Source organism: Aythya marila, assembly GCF_965140915.1.
Source record: "Aythya marila genome assembly, chromosome: 16".
NCBI lineage: Eukaryota > Metazoa > Chordata > Aves > Anseriformes > Anatidae > Aythya > Aythya marila.
In genome coordinates, this window is record NC_139057.1 from 14,201,628 (window position 1) to 14,219,823 (window position 18,196).

Consider the following 18,196-nt stretch of genomic DNA (forward strand, 5'->3'; position numbering starts at 1 on the left):
AGACATCAGTGTCAGTACAGAAACCATTCACACACCTAAAGGGTTTTAAGAGTCGGGGAAGCTGATGGTCACAGCGCAGCTTCCAGCAGGGAAGGGTGGGTCAGCTCTGCTCCTGCTGGGCTCCTCCCTCAACGGGACCGTCATAAACTTGAGGATACTGGGCTGCTTCTGCTCATTCGACAGATACATTATGGATTCTGCTTAGCGGGAGCATGAGTGTATAAAACAACCAGTGCAATGTTTCCCCCGTTGAGTTGGTTTGTTTTTCTAACACTTCACGTTGCAGGCTTAGAGCAGACACAAAACTGAAATGGAGCAGAAGCAAAATTCTCTCTCCCTCCCCTTTTCTTGCAACCAAACTTCCTTCTGCTAAGTGAAAAAAATGAGGCATAAAGGAAAAGGAAAAAATCATTGACAAAAAATGCATTTAAAAAAAAAACACACCACATTTATGTACAATCAGGCTGAACATCAATCATGGTGAGGAATTCAGACTCCTCTGCTAAGTCAGAAATCCCAGAACGCACATAGCAGGTCACCTTGGGTCAGCCTCAAACCAATATAAGATGCAAGCACAATTTGTATTTCGCTGTCCACATGAAGATGTCAGGCTAGTCTGGACAAACTTCCCTTACTCGATTTACTATCTGGGGCCCTTTGTTTAATTGTTTCTGTTGCGAGTGCCAATCCACTGAGAACTGGCACTTGAAAGTTTTATTTTGTGATTAAAAATGCCAAATTTGGTTCAGGACAGTCTGAATTGTCCATAGCTATGCCCTTTACATAATATTGCAACCTGTGGAACAGAGAAGATTTTAGGATAACGCTAAAAAGTACGGATGCTCAGAGTGTTTCAGCCAAGTCCTTCTCCCCTCCAAGACCAAGAGACTTCCAGAAATGCTCAGGAGATGCTGTGTGACAGCCACTGCAGCAGAACAGCGACGTCTTGTACCACCTGCTCTCAGGGCCCACCTGCTGTGGAAACTAAGAACAGGCAAAATATTTTTTTTGGTGAAAAAAAAAAAAAGTGACAATTTTTAAACCTTCAGTAAATGTCATAAATGAGTGATTTATCTTTACTGCAATTAAATGCAAGTGACACAACTGACACTGCTGTCTTGGGTTAGCTGTTGATCAGTCAGCTATTGCAGTTATTTTTCAAGCCACTTCTGAACCAAACCACAGTCAAACACGTGCTGCCTGTTATATGGCAACAATCAAATTACTGCCTGTTTAAGGGCAGTTGTACAGTTTGATCTTTCAAACTGCACAAACCCTTACCTTTCTTCCTGAGGTGCAAGAGAGATCAGCCCCGAAACCACAGAGCCGTCTGTTCATTGATTTCGCATAAGGCCTGAAATTCTTTAGCATACCTATAAAACGCAGCCATAAGATCACAACCCACTCTAATAATCTAGGCCCAAGAGAAACAACCCCTTCCTAGCAGTGCTGTGCGGTCGTTCTGCCTTTCCAGTCAGCAAACCCTTCATTGGAAAGGCACAGCCTCCACGACCGCACGCGTTATTCATACACGGAAACACAACTTCACCAGGCAGCAGCTTAAGCTGATGCATGGCACCAGTTGCCTTTTCGCCCTGATTTACTGTGGAACATTTGGCATTTCCCTTCCTCGGCATCCAGGGAATTGAAGTCAAATAAAAATGTTAAAAAAAAAAAAAAAAAGAAGAAAAAGAAGAAAAAAAGATGAAGGTTTGAATTAAAGTATTGAGCACATATATTAAATGCCTATATTGGATCAAAACTTGAGATGGCTGTCAGCTCGCACAGAACAACCACTGCTGGAATACCAAAGGAGACTTTGGGAATCGATCTGAAGTACCTCGCTCTTGGCTTAAGCCAACCATCAGAGGTCAGAAATCATCTTGGGGCTGCAATCTTCCACTGAGGAGCAGTAAGAAGAAAAACCTGCCCTACAGGTGTGCTTAAACATGATAGAGCATCCTGAGACACACTATGTGGACACCGACACACAAAGACTTTCTGCTATCTGTAAACAACTGCTGCCAATGGATGCAATGGTTTTGACAGTTCCTGTGTTTGTCAGGACAGATGGCTAAAAGTACAGAAGATGCTTGAGTACAGCTAAGCCTGGAGTGGGCAAAAGCCTACAGAGCTGTATTAATAACAAGTCTGGAAGTGGGTTACCTGCGCAGACGCCTGATGCAGAGCAAAGGAGCTGCTCAGAGGGACTGATTGTGGGTTAAACCCGGAGATGTTGGAATTGAGGAAAGCCAATGCACTGCAGGAATCTAAAGCACAGAAACACGTCCTATGTGTAACGCTGCGTGTTGATGTAGATGAACTCACTGCAGAGTTTTCACCTGGAATAACGTCAGCCTGGCTGTGACTGCTATGCTATTCCTCACCGAGGCAGAGAAGCCAGAGGGCAACACCAGTAAAAGGCCCAGAACGTGACTGTTCACCACAAATGAGTTGACAAAACTGATGCGAGCCCGATTACTCATGAACAAGAACCAGTGCCCACGCAGCTGCAGAGAGGGGAGCAGGAAGTCTGGTCCTCTGCTCCCACTGTGCTCCCTGCCCGCAGCAACACGAGCCCTGGGGCACGGGCTGTGCTGTTGCTCACCTCGTCTTCTCACTCGCACGTGAGTCTTTAGAAGAAGTAACAGAGCTGCTCAAAACACCGCGACCTCCGCTTCACTTTGCTGTGTGGCAATTCATCGTAAGTCAACACCACAGGCAGACTTTCTCCTAGGAATGAAGTTTTTAAACTCTAGCATATCTGGCTCTGCAGCGTTAGGCTCCTGGGACAGTGACATTACTCTCTTAGAGAAATGCCAGAAGCAAAATAAGAAAAGAAGGACAAGGACAGAGCATCTCATGACAGACGGTTTCAGGGTAGAGTCTCAGTGCTGAACAGCTGTAATTAGAGCTGGTTTTAGCCACAGGGCTCAGTCCCATTCCCTGCCTCACTTCTCAGCAATTCTTCTCTTGCAAGAAGTCTAAGTGTCTTTGTAAAAGCTATCTATTTTCATCCACGGTAATCAAACAGCTATGACAACCTTTTAAAGGAAGGAATTGCATTTCAAATGTAAAGACTGATATAAAATACTCGGTGCAAGGTTGGTGGAACATATCCAGCAAGAGGGAGAGGGAGAGCAGCGGAAGGATTCAAACAAGGTTAATTTTAACAATTTGATTAACAGTTTTCCTTTTACTCAGGGTTTTAAGAAAGACCATAGCTCTGTGATAACGCCCAGTTGAAGACAAGCTGAACAGAGGTGCAGGCACTTCCCTGGCAGCCTCCCAGCCGTGGCTGTGCACTGCTGCAGACACCTCTGAGAGCAAGACCTTGTTTTACCATATTGATAATTTCAGGTATGTAATTCAGGAGGACATATATGATCACACCCTTTAGAAGAACATAACCTGCAGCCTTTCCACACATATGCTATAACGATGGACAAACCCAGAACAGATCAGCTGATACACTATTTCTTGCTGCAAGTAAAAGATTCCTTGGCTATCCATGACATCCCTCTGCAAGCATCTCAGGCAGACTTGCTGATAACTACTCCACTGTATGATGCTCACCTCAGCAAACTGCTTCTCTGAGTTCCCATCCTTTTGAATCAGCACTTTAAAAATCGTAGAAAAAAAAAAAAAGCCACTTGCATTTGTTGTTGTCAGGTAAAGCGTCAATGCAACCTGATATTGTACTGAATGTAAATGAACCTAAGCAAAAAGGGAATAAACAAGGGCTGCCTGCAGAGGCGTTAGCCAGAGCCACAGGTTCAATGCTCAAGGCCACCGTGATCTGAAACATACCTGGGCACTTCTGTCCTGAGCAAGAGACCACCTAAAAACCTACCCCAGTATTTTTAAGCAGACTGTGTTAGGTTTGTATCTCACGCAAGATCTGCTGCCAAACGCAGAGCCAGGAGAATCAGCTCAGCCTCTTCCCAAACCCCAAGAAAACCAACCCTAAAAACCCAAACAGTGCAAATTGTTTGGATGGGAAGCCGACAATTTGTCAGGGTTCTCTCTGTATCCACAGGCCTTATGCTGCTGGGCATCTGTGCCTGACTTTCCTACAGCAGGCTCTGCAGCTTGGCCAGTTTGGGACCTGGCATATTCATACAGTCCAGCAGCAGTACAAGGCCACCACTGACTGGGACCAGCCCAAACTAGTGCCATAAATACAATGGTCCCACTTCAGCTATCATTCCTAGTGCTCCTCTTCCACAAAACACTGCCAAGAAAACCCTGTTGCTGCGTGAATTCCAAGCATCAGACAGCACGGAGCTGTTTCCCAGCAACTTTCACATGTTTCTCCCCCAACAAAGCATTTTGGCTGAGCACAAGCTGACAGTGCCTGCCCCACTGGGGTCCCTGGAATGACAAAGACTGTGGCAGGGCACGTTAAAAACATCTTCAGACACTGAGTCTGATCCCTACATTTAACACCAAGCCTTTCCTTTGCCACACTGCACACTATCGGGGCTTTGTTTTCAAAGGCTCTCTTAAAATTCCTGAAGCTTGTGCCAGACGTGAACCCATCCATCACCAGGGAGGGGATGCAGCTCTTTTATTGTCATCTTTCAAATCTGCAGACGGATGCTGTCTTCTGGAACGAAATGGGAATGTACATGACATGGGTGAGATGGGCTTACTTTCCTCACAGTGAAAATATTTCAACAGTTTTGCAGAACGAAGATACTTCCAACCCTTATTACTACAGGAAATCCTCCGTATGAAATCAGGAAGTTGCCTCTTTCCTTAACCCTCCAGCCATACCCCTCCGCTATAATTTCTGCAAGTTAAAAACATGTTTGCAACACATTCACATGGTGTACTTTCTGAATATCCTCCCACCTTTAACACCAAGAGCCTGGTTTCCTGTTTGTTTGTTTGCTTGTTTAAATGGGGAGCACCCAGGTGCAGCTAGCAGGCTGCCTTTTAACCCAAATATTCCAGGTGGCATCCACTGCTCAACAGAACTCGATGTCAAACTTCAAAGTTTTAAATAGCCCTTAGAAAAACTGTCTTTAGCAATTATCACTTCATAAGGGGCAGTGGGAGTTTGAAGACTAAAATACAGAAATAATAAAACTGCAGCTTCCCACACTATACAGGGAAATAAATTCTTAGTGGAAAAGATATGAGCTAGATGGGAACTGAAAAAACCCAACACACAAAACCAAAACCAACAAATTGTCTATTTAGCACAGCTTTTGTTGTTATATTTTCCCTTTTTGCCTGGTTTTACACTGCAATTCAACAATTCTTGACTGTACACCCAGAGATCAAAGACTCCAGGGAAACTCAAAACATCTCAAATCACATTAGTAGGGAGCACGACTCATTTGCCTACACATAATTAGACAAGCAAAATTTAAACGTGGCTTGAGAAGGGTTTTCACTGAAACCAAGTTATCCAAGCTATGCTAAGCATTAAATGCCAAAAAGGAATTTGCTGCTGGAGATAATGAAAACCATTACTGCTGTAACAACAGGCCTCAGAATACAAACTTTTAAACAGACTGTTAGAGCAGGTTTTAGAGAAGCGGTGTATGTACATGCACACATGGCATGAGCTCATCTGGTGAGGCCACAGAGCACCTAACGATTATTTGGCAGCTCTTGGGTGCCACAGTAGTTACTTATCAGTCGCACTTTGATCTTCAGAGGGACAAGGAAGTCAAGACTTTGAGTAATCATGAGCTGGGCACTCAAAAATTAGACTAGATTCAAACAAGAACAGCGGTCACCCTGCCAGCATCACACCATCAAGGGAACAGGAGACGCACAACGTGACTGTATGGGGGACAAGAGCCAGAACACACTTCTGAGCTCACCTGGAAGGGAAATACCCAGTGTATTGCTCCGAATCGTAACCTAGAGTTACACCAGGCCTTGAAACCTTGCTCAAGTCCTTGAAACCACAGCTCCGTGCGGGTGCCTGCGGCACTCAGCCAGGCTCGCTCCCACGCCGCCTCTCGTGATGCAGAGCGAGCCTGCTGTGCTGCAGATGGCCGTGCAAATCCACTCACTGAGACAACCCTCCGTGTATGTTACTTACACTCCATACCAAGTTTCGGACCTTCAGTATCAGGCTGTTTGGGGAGAACAAACAAAACCAACCAACCGCCTGGGACTACAGGTGTCTGGAAGGATGTGAGTCCCTCACGTGAGGTTACTGCTCACACACCACCAGGAGTGGCTACATACTAGAGACAAGCACATTCCTACAAATAGCGTAGTAAGTGGCCAGATGTCCCTTGGGAAGGGAGGCTCTTCATGGAAGACACTCATTAAACTCTTGCTTTGCTTGACCTTGAATCCCAGAGAGCTGTCAGCAATGCTAGCAAGATGCTCCCCTTCCGATAAAACACAGGGCAACGCTTGCATTTCATTTTCAGGATCCTGTGAATCATTTTGATGCATATCCACCTCAACTTCTGAACTCTTCTATCACCTCCTCAACCAGAGTTTTATTTTTGGGCCACAGACACTGGGTGCTTCTTGCTGTGACTATTTGTAGCAACCACCTCGGAGCGCAATTCAGTTTGCAGAATGTGAGAGTGCACGAGTGCCAGAGAAGCCCATGAGCTAGGGAGTGGTGTCAGGCCTCAAAAATTCCTGAATGTGAGCTCTGACAAGTGTAAGAACTTAGATTATTCTGGAATTAGCCTTCTGTAACTTGAAAGACTGTTTAAACGTGGTATCAATTAAATGCTCATACCATACATACCCTGAGGAAACAGATTACTGAATAGCACTATGCACTTTTTTTTTTTTTTTTTTTCAAACCAGCAAAAGAAGCATTCAATTTCTCTGGCCAAAATTAAATGAAGAGGGTGATTTCTCATGCTAAGCAGTGCTCCAGAGTTTAGGTCTTGAAAGTGGTGATACAAATTGGTGCTGGAATAGCATGCCATTTTTTCTTCGCATTTTTCCTGAAATGCTGGCTCGATACCATTTGGCATACTTTCAATCACTGATCTAAAAATTAAGTGCCTTGTTCTCATTTATGTTTCTAGCATAAGGAGGCCTCATGTAATGTATGAGCGGGCATTAACTATTTATTCACTGTAACACCGTATCCAGTGCAAGGGACACAAGAATCTAAGAACCTGCAGGCACTCCCCGCCCACTTTTCATCGTGATTGTCAGGTCCCTACAATTTCACAAATCTGCCAAGAAGCCGCACTGCACAGAGGCTATGGTAAATCAGAATAACCCCCAGTACCAAGACAAACATTAATTATCTTGATTTCCCCCCCTTTTAGCATGAGAATGTCAGTGAAGTTTCACACTGTTATGAAAGCAACGGATGAAATGCAGTCACTGTGGGATTTCATGCAAGATTAAAAATACAGATATTAATCTTTCAAAGGACTTGAAAAATAAGTCTCAGCAGCACAAGCTTCTGCTTTTAATGCATCTTAATTATTTAGGCAATGCGCTAGCAAAACACATCATGGGCTGCAAGCATCCAGCACAAGTCAAACCAGCACTGTGGCTAGGATCTCCAAAAGAAAGGGACCGTGGTGGGCTGCAACCAGTGCACATCAGGAGACAGTTGTTTCAGGCCACCATACCTGGACAACACAAGGAAAACAACCCTCAACTTCCAAGCAGATCGGCACATGCTTTAAAGGCCCAGTCAACTTCAGTCAGTGCATGTCAACCAGCTACAACAGCTGAATGAGTAAAATCACAGTATGACTTCTTGTGGAGGGAAGACAGACACTAACACAGGAGTCAATCCCTAGCTGAACTGGAAAAAGGTGTTTTAAAAGAGCTAAAGCTTTTGCAAACGCAGACATTTATGGCTGCTAGAAGTGAAACATCCTACTGGTACAATGCCAGTAAGGATCCTAGTTGCTTTATATGCAGCTTCACTAATCCGATTAAAATAAAGGTGCACAATCCCAGCACATCTGCACTACTACTGGGTTTCTGGAAGGCCAGGTGTGCCACTGTCCTTCCTGCCGTGCTCCTGGCCACCAGCACTGTCAAGTTTCTGAACTGGAAGCTCCTGCCTCTGCAGGAGGGACTCCTGCAAGACCTGTCTCTGCAGCTCAGCACCGTGCCACCTGAGCTCCTGTAGCCAGAGGACCACATCCTGACGGGCCGTCTGGAAGCTGTCCCAGAATCACAGACTCATTAAGGTTGGAAAAGCCCTCCAAGCTCATCCGGTCCAACCATCCCCCTACCACCAACGTCGCCCACTGAACCATGTCCCCAGGCACCACATCCAACCTTTCCTTGAACACCCCGACCATGCAAGGCACTCCTGCTGGTGCCATCGGGGTCACTTCACCGGGGAGCTCTCATTCATCATCAGCTGCCAAGGCAAAAGCTGCCTTCAGCACCAAGGTTTGACACTGCTGGCTCAGCATGGACCTTCCTCGAGCTTGTTTGCAGTAGCTAATTCCTGTCACTGCTACTGAAGAGACAAACGGACACCCTCCAGACACACAGCTGCTCCTTCACCAGCTAAGAGGCACCTCTTTACTGTCTCCCCTACTCCCATTTCCTTGAAGCCTGAGGAGCTGGGGAGAACTCTGCTGTTGGCAAGGTGTCAGAAAATTCCCAGAGCAGAAACCAGTTTTCAGAGGAGCGTAGAGGACACACAGATCTCCCTGGCTGCTCGGGCTGCTGAGACGTACGCACGCAGCGAGGACATAGAGCAGTTGGTCCCGCTATGGGAACGCTGCACCCCACGCCGCTGGCATCCCTGCACTGCCCTGAGCCACGAGCTGCACTTTGTCTTTCCTTTCTGTAATCCCTAAAAGGCTCAAAAAAGTTTGGGTTACTGCCAGTACAACCATATAGCTCCTGCATAGCGTTATTACCCTCAGTAATGTACAAAAATTATATTAAGGAAAAAAAATATATATCCAAAGCTTTACTCATTAATGTGACTAATCATAAAAAGGTTGGTGTTCTGCTTTTTTTTTTTTTTTTTTTTTAAGAGCAATGCATTTTAATCTTCTGAGTTTCAAGATTAAATTTCCTGTTTTTTTTTTTTTTTTTTTAACTTTAGTATGAATTCTAAGTATGAATAGCTTTATTCACTATTCGCTTCCACAAACATCCCACGTACTGCAGACACAATCTAAACAAGGGGAATGACAAATTGTGTCGGTGTTGTTCTGCAGCACTAAACTTCACAAGGTCCAAACCTTCAGAACCTTTAGGGACTTACAAAGTGGTTGACTAATCCCATGACCACCAAGACAAGTTATCTCACTGTTTTTTTCTTCCCAGTAACTGAATTAGAAATCAAGCTAAAAGGTCAGCCTGTCTGGACAAAGGAAAAAAAAAAAAAAAAAAAAAAGGCAAAAAAGGAGCATCACTTGCTTATAAAAGACACTTGCTTGCCAGAGATTGGATTAAAGAAAAGCACAGCAGGGATTTTTATTTTTTTTAAGCTTTTTTTTTTTTTTTTTTCCCCTTCTTCTTCTCTAAGTGGTCATGCTTTAATTTTCTTAAGTAAGAGTACCGAAATACCTCTGGACATGCTAAAATAAATCATTTCACTAGGCTTTGAAGATCCTGCTAGCAGTACAAATCAACTGTAAAGTACACAGCTGGCCAAGTTGCCTTTTTTTTTCCTCCCGTTTTAAGAAAAGCAATCTGTCAGAAAGTGCTGATTCCTTTAAAACAAATGAAGATTTCCAGAAACAAAGAACAAAGTTCTGGTGGAAGGGTAGGCAGGTCTGTGATAGAATTTCTTTCTTGCTCAGACATACCCTTCCCTTCTCTCTGCCTTCCCCCTATGGGCTCCGCTCACTCATGCATTAACAATTAATTTATTTCTTCGGGATCACTTATCCCAAGTGAAGTAGAACACCTGAAGAAGCAGCAGTAAGAACACCTCAAGTAAGAGGGGTTCCTTCAAGCCGTACTGCTCAGTTCCCAGAGCATACTATTACCAGGAGACATGCCTGGACCTGAAGTGGCAACCCGTTAGGATTAACGCTAGATCAGAGGGTGAATGCAATCTTCATTGAGAGCGTAGAGCAAGAATTTGGCTACTGGAAGACAAAGACATTGGAAAGAAATTCAGAACCGCTGAGAAAAGGTTACTGGGGAAAAAAGGTGAGACAACAGGTGAAATACTTCTACGTATCCCCAACCTGAGAATCTCCACTTTTCCACAAAGATTGGAATGGGCTTAGTAAAAAGAAAAAAAGAGAAAAAAAAGTGTATTAAGACACTACATCAGAGTCATTAACTTATCTGAAGACATGCCGAAGTCTGATAGGCACAATAAAGGCTTAAGACAGGCAGATTCATCTTCAGAGATTTAAGACTAAATCATCCATGGTAAATATTAACCTTTATTCAACAAATGTTTTTAATTTGAGTCTTAGTCCCCTAATTTATTCCCTGCTCCAGGAGAGTTGCTGAACAAGGTTTGTTTCCAGCGAGACCACACTGCTGCCTGACCTCGTGTACCCAAAAGCAAGCACGTCACAAAACACCAGGCTGACAGCACTCTGCCTCTCCTTCGCTACTGGAGAGGAAACAATATCTGGCAATTTGAATGCAAGGAAGACGGCAAGAGAATTAAATGCTTTGTGCAGAACGACTGAACTACAGAGATTTCAAGGGCGTTTTGAAAATGAATAGCTGCATGACCATGGGAGAGGCTGTCAGCTTTAAAACCAGAGGCATATGTTTGATATCTCAGGGACAAATATCGTTTTAGAGCAGTCCCCATGTGAATGAACCACCTCCATAAAATCCATGGCACATGAACCTGCGTGCTTTGCCATGCAAGGTTTTCCCAAGTGCTCGCTATTACTTGGGCATCTATTTATAATGATCCTGCGTAATGGCAAGGTGCAAAACAAGAAGGAACTGAGCTCTTTTTTTTTTTTCTCCCAGTTATATTCTTTTCAGACTCTGTGTGCTAAGCTACTCTTTCTTCCCCTTCCTTGAAGGGCAAAGCTTGGATTTTGAAGTCATCTTGTCACTGAGTATATGAGCTAAGCCAAATCTCCTGGTACATGCTGGCTGCTGTAGGCAGCCATGGCTAACTGCAAACTCCATTACTTTTTGCTTGAGGGATGGCTCAAACGTGATGGAAATCCCCTTGCAGTCCCCTGCTAGGGGCTAAGAAGGTGGAAGGGAGACACCAGGAACTCGACCACCACTGGAAATTTGCAGCACGCAGACTTTTCTGTAGGTTTTAGAGTGATACAAGCAAAAAGGTGCACAAAGGCAAATGTACCAGCCCCAGACGTCAGAGCTGGCATCGCTCCTCCACAGAACATAATTTCAGGCACCTGTCTGGATGAGGCCCTGGCTACAAAGTACTTGTGGAGGCTAGATGGAGACTTCATCCCAAGACTCTTCCCTTCTGGTCCTGAGACTCAGATGCCCAAGAGACAATCCCAAGCATCTCCAGGCTCCCAATGCATGGAGTCCCCAACAGGAGCCTTTTTTGCTAGAGATGAGAGAAACCAGGGCAAACTTGTCTTTTTAAGCTGCATTACCCTTTACAAACATTCTTGCTGACAGATGAGTTGCAAGAAGATTTTAGAAGCATTTCAAATAGATCTCATCAGAGCAGCAATGTTCTTTCTGTAAGGGAGACGCTGTGCCAACAACACACCCAGCCTCCGAGACAGATCTGGGGGCATAACAAGGCTCGAACAGGTTTTCCGAAGAATTCAGCATGCTCCGAGAGGCTTCCAACGTCACACCTTCAATTATTAATTCCTCTTCCCTTCCTCCCAGAGCAGGGACGCACATTGCAACCTGACCTTTTAAGTGCACAGCGGCAGTGAAACAAATCCAGTGATCAAAGAGCCTGGTGAAACACAGTTAGGTACTCAGTTCGTCCACAAAACTTTCAGTCAAAGTCTCAGCTGATTAAACACTACATTAGGAAAAAAAAGTCCAGGATGGCTTATTTACAAGTCTGAATGTTTCATATGAAGTTGATTTCAGGTGACATTAACTCTGTCTCCATTAAGGGCTGCAACCTAAACAATTCAACACAAACGACAGCAACTCAGTTTGCTTCCCACTCACCGCAAGCTCCATTTGAAAGCTTTATGTCACAGAAAGCCTGCTATATACCAAAAAAAAAAAAAACAGCAAAAATGAAATTTCGACAGCAAGTTGTAGCAGTAAGTGCTTTGCAATCAATGTTAGCACGCAGCAAAGTGAAAGCAGGTGGTGAACAATGACCCTGTTACAAAATGGAAGGAAGAAAGCTATTCTCTTCTTGTACCTCTTCAGATACAAGATTCAAGCCAGTGAGCTACCTTTTTCAAACACTGCCAATGAATCCTAAACCCAGATGTATCTTCTGATTTTTTGTTGTTGCCGCTGGTTTTGTCTCAAAGGGATTTATGGAGGTGAGTACAACCTGCACCCAAGGAGCGTGCTGTAAATCACACCAGTGGTTTGAAGCAGTCACGAATTTGATGAGGTTTGCAGTGCGCTTGGAGAGTGCCTCCCTCATGCAAATGTTCAATTCAAGACCACTTAACAAACAATAAAGGAGAAGATAACCGAGCTGTTCCAGGGCTTCTTTTCAAAACGACTGTATGTTTGATTACCCGGTAACAAAATAAACCATCCTCCCGTAATAAAGATGTCACTAGTTAAAAGTATTCGCTGGGAAGAGCATACTGAATATGCTGAAAAGGTAACACTTGAAAGAAGCACAAACAATTACCAGAGCTTTAAAAATTCTTGGCAGATGGCTGAAAGGAAAAAAGGAAATCCATTTAAGGGACATCAATGTTATAAATCAAGGCAGGTGACATTTAAAACTGTTGAATAAAACATATAAAAAGCTGTCTCTTTGTATAAATCATACTTCACAGTAGAGATTACGTCTAGGTAACACACTTTACTTCAAGATCTTACTCAATTAGTAGGAGATGTGATTGGGGTATGATTTCAGTTTTGGAAGTTAGTAATTGCTTATTCCAGATTGCCTTCTGTTGTCAGAAAAAAAATATACGTGTATTTTTTTAATTCAAGTCTAGTCGTCTCAATATAAAAAAAAAAAAAAATACATGGTCTTAATGCTCTCCCAGTGAAAGCAAGCTTATTTTAAACTCAGCACAGCACAAACACCTTAAGTTTGCTTGTTTCCTAGCTAGAAATCTACCAAAGTTGTGGAGAACATAGACAGGAATATCTATCAGTCATCCCAGATCCGTCTTTATCTCTAAAATTGATGAATACTCTAGCAAATAAGTTCACTTTATGATCAGAGTAAAACTATGTGAATAAATCAGTGCCTGAGAAGTAATTTTTATTCCAGCCACCACTGGGAAAAAGAGGAGATCATAGTAGATGAAGGGAAAAAACTTTTGAACAGAAATGCCCTGAGGATTCACTGGAAGTGTTTGGTCAAATCTTGGAAAAGAATATTATGTATATATAAAAAAAACATTTTTCAAATGTGCATATTCTAAAATATTTTTTCTCCTAAGTAGAGAGACTTTCTAGAGCCTTAGTAACCAGCTTGGATTATTCACTTGAGTAATTTGGATGAGGGAAAAGAGGAACCTAAAGATTTGTGCAGAAACACCTTTACCAAGCTACTGAAAGGACAGAGATAAGTAAAAAGGAGATAAAGCTTAGAGGACCACATTAGAAGAAGGAATTATAAAAAGATAAACCATAAAGGGTTACACAACAGCAGCTTACCCATAAAATGCAAGTACTTTCCTTCTAGCACCTGCCGTACCCACACATCCTCTGCACGCCTTTTACCTATTGCTCAAAGAGACCCAAAGACCAGTTCCAACAAAGCAAGAACCAATTATTTACTCTGCCGGCGTTTTCAAAGCCTACAACCATATAGAACATTCTCCCAAGTTTTTAATTGATCGACGAAGGACAGACAAAAGCAGTAAAGCTATACAGCATCGATATTAGATTGCTAATAAATGCTCTCCAAACGAATGCTCAGAGAAACCAAAGACACTGAATGTTCCAGGTACTGGTGGACAGCAAGCTGTTCACAAGACAGATGACACCTCCACAGACAGAATACAATAAACTAGAGACTCGGGTCATTGTAAAGCAGAAGGTGTTTACTGCTATTGATAAGCAATAAATCACCTGCCCTCTAAGAGTTCCTCCCTATAAATCACTTCCACTGAAAGGAACGGATGGCTCCAGCGCACGGCCGCTCGTCACCGCGGTCCTCAGCTGGGAGAGGGAAGGCACGGCACCGACAGGTCCCTGTCAACCTGTGGTCACGCCACAGCCACGCAGGGGAAGCAGCAGGGCGCTGCACAGAGCCATACGGACTGGGAGCTACCAGCTGAAGCGCTTGCGGAGTGGCACCAGGGCTGAGCAGAGCACGGAGCTCCGGTCCCTGTCGATGGCTGCTCCCCCCTGGCTCAGACACCAGCCTGCAGCGATGCGCCGTGGTTAGCAGCCGTGCCTGACTGCTGATGTAGGGTCTGATCTGCAGGCATTGGCAGGTTGGTATCTACCACCAGGCTCAAAACCACAGCAGGATCCTAATGGGATTTAATGTGCTTTGAAATAACGAGACTTTCTGTAAACTTGTCAGTAAGAATCCCCTGCTCTTGCTGTCTCAGCCTTAACTGATTCGCATAAACTGCAAGGAGAATCAGAGAATCATAGGACCATTAGGGTTGGAAAAGCCCTCCGGGATCATCTGGTCCAACCATCCCCCTACCACCACCATCACCCACTAAGCCATGTCCCCCAGCACCACGTCCAGCCTTCCCTTGAACACCCCCAGGGACGGTGACTCCACCACCTCCCTGGGCAACCCGTCCCAGTGCCTGACTGCTCTTGCTGAGCAGAAATGTCTCCTCATTTCCAGCCTGAACCTCCCCTGGCACAACTTGAGGCCATTCCCTCTGGTCCTATCACTCGTTACCTATGAGAAGAGGCTGACCCCCAGCTCCCCACACCGTTTCAGGTAGCTGCAGAGAGCAATGAGGTCTCCTCTGAGCCTCTTCTTCTCCAGACCAAACACCCCCAGCTCCTTCAGCCGCTCCTCACAGGACTTGAGGATTCACGTTTTGATTTCATCACAACCAACAGCCATCGGTCCAACTGAGCAAGGTGGAGACACTGAAACTAACATGCTTTTGTCTTCTGCTGGTAAAGATATCAGAAATGTTTGGTGGTTTTGTATTTTGCTTTTTAATCTTTCTTTCCAATGCAATGTTCCAAGCTACTAACAAAATGCACAGAAATGAGGATGTTAATAAAAAACACTATATCCCAGATGACAGCAGAACAATGAAACCTTTCACTCAGTAAATAGAAAATTATAGTTTTCTTTACTACTTCAGCAAAAAGAATTATACCTTTATTCAGCTAAGAGGAAGGCTTGTTTTCATTGTATGTTATAAAAAAAAGGTACAAGCAGTTACTGTTAAAAGCTCTGGCTAGAACCAGATTAAAGACAGGCACAAAATAATTAGTTTCCTGTTGGGTAAATATAAATGGACATAATGACTTCTAAATCTGAAGACTTCAAAGCTACTTAGAGAAGGATGTAGATGCGATACCAATTCCTGCAGTGCAGATAATTCGAAAACTCTGAGATGTGAACATACTTCTAGAAAACGTAGTTTATTAAACTTAAAAAAAAAAAAAAAAAAAAAATTCCTTGACATTTTCCTTTGACAGTTTGCCAGGCTGTAGGTTAGCCTCTGAGCAAATTACAAGCTGCAGTGTGAAATGCATTCCTGTTGCTCGCTCCGTTGTAGCACTGCCCCGCTTACCTTCCTGCTCGCCGCAGCCCCCGGCAGGACTCCGTGTCAGAAAGAGGAACGCTGCCCAGGGCAGGTCTCTAGATACCCACAGCAAAATGCTTCTGGAAGGGACCTGAAGACGAGCTAGTACAAAAAACAGCACTCACAGCATGGAAACACAGGACCTGAACCACAGGTTCTCTCGTGGTAGGCTGAAGTGGTGAACCTGCAAACACAGGTCATAGCGACAGCCAGCTTCCACAGACAGCTGAGATCTGCCACGTCTCCTACTCCTGCTAACCTCGACACCCCCAAGGATATACATTCATGTCGTTTTTGCAAGGAAAAAAAGTTTTGCTGCTACAGTGAGAGATCCTGTGAAGGCACACCTTCACTGAGCCAAGGAGCGAAGGAAAAAACTCAAACTTCTGGCTACTGCTAACTGCGGGACGTCTGAATCAACAAGGCTGAGATGCAAGCAAATCAAGGTCTCATCAAAGCAAGCAGGATATTTCTTAAAAGGGACGCAGAAACCTTGCTTCTTGATGTAAGCTTCCTTCCCAGAGCTGCAGCAGTGGGACAAGCCTGCTGGTGCACAGAACGACTGCTGATGGCTGCGGCTCTGCACTGAGGTCCTGCAGGTGAAGGGCAGCGCTTTCTGCCCAGCTCCTGGAGTTCTTCCAGGGAAGCACAGGGAGCAGCAGCAGCTACAGACAGCACAGAGGCATCTGTACCAACTAAGCTCCTGACAGGCTGCCCTACACAGATCAGATATACAAGAGCTGGAACCAAAGAAGCTTTGGAGCAAACAGCTTCAACATCTTGTGTGACGCCGGCAGAAAGACTTGATGTCGTGCAGTACTCTTGCTCTAGTACCTGTTCTGGTCCTATTTGACTTCACACCCCAGACAAGGATGGGATAACTTAATTAGCAAAGATTCAGTGAAAAAAAGAAAAGACAAAAACTGAACTACGGTTACAGCAAAGCCCAAGTTCAACACTACAGGCATTAAAAAACCCCAGCAAAGCCCTGATGGCAAAATTCAAGACTGTCGGGGGCACTGAGTGCCACTTCCTTTCCCCAGTGAAACCACATTCATGGGGTAGAACCAAAAAGGTTGCAGTATTGTTACATGTATCATAAGCCATGAATGGCCAGAAACTGCTAATTTCCTGAAGAAATATACTTTCAGTAAAACAATTAGTGATGTAATACACAACATTCATGCCTGGATGATCCACAAATACCTGCTGCAATAGACTTGGCAAGAGTGACTTCAAGCAGGGACAGAATAAAAGTAATAACAACAAAGTGATCCCACTTTAGCCACAAACAATACTGGAATATTGGCCAGCTCAGAGCAGGCTTTAAAAAATACGAAATGAGCCTTTTGTAGTGTCTGAGAGAGGAAACACTGCACGATTAATTCTGCTGTACGGTACAGTACTACAGAAAGATTAAAGAGAAAAAATGTTTGACATTGTCTAAACAAATGCTCTAGCATTATTAATTTAAGTTTGTGCAGTAGTATGTGACTAATGTTCGCTGGCAACATTAAATTCAACTACAAAAGTTCTGAGATCTGATTATGGCAATTAGGAATTCTACATACAATGCAGCCTGCCCATTAACAGCCTCCCCCTGCAGCATTTTCATACCGGAGTTTATTATTTTCCTCCTTATAGCAAGAATTTTTGCCCGTAATTAGTATTTTGTTTCCATGTTAAATAAATCATAATGTTTTTGGAAACATTTCTGCAGTCAAGCAGGGCTAAAATCTTTAGAGATCCTTGTTGAAACCTGAGTGGGGATAAACTTGAACAACATCATGCATTGGCTAATCAGCCAGTCATGATTTCTGCCTCAGAAGCCCAAGGCTGGAAGCAGAGCGGGTTTATGCCATCTCAGCCAACAGCCAGGGCACGGCCAGAGCATCACGATTTGGAGGAATGAAGTTCATCACCTTCTAGAATAGGATCCTTGGGTTTTCGGCTTTGCAATGGATGGGGCTGACTTGAACCAAGCCTTATCTAACATGACATTGCCATTGTGATATAAATAGCTTCTTATTTGCCTGCTTCAGAGGAACAATTTTAGTCAAGAAAAGGTCAAATGGTTTTACCACAGGGGAAAAGAACAAAAATCTTTTGTAATTTAATATTGCTTTTTTTTTTTTTTTATGTAAGACAGGAGACTCCAGGTGCTAGCCACATAGGAAGGAGAGGAATACAGAACAGAATTCAAGGCATATTTATCTAGTCTGTAGTAGCACAAAGCAATAATAATTCAATCACTTCTTAAGGCTCAGGAGGAACTAGTATTCACCCAGCATCTCACTGATCTCATCTCTGCTTAGAATCCTGCAAACTCTATAGACAAAGCCTGCTCAAACCTATTTACTTTGGCAGTGCAGAAATAAGTTACAGCTGCACAAGTCTAGGACAGATGTACTTGATACGTCCAACACATCCTGTATTTT

The 18,196-nt window shown here is 43.9% G+C and overlaps 1 protein-coding gene across 1 annotated transcript in view; it reads right to left on the reverse strand.

The window, feature by feature from the left end:
- Positions 1-18,196, reverse strand: part of STK4 (serine/threonine kinase 4) — a 46,130-nt gene that overhangs the window by 3,153 nt on the left and 24,781 nt on the right. The gene's annotated exons all lie outside the window — the stretch shown is intronic.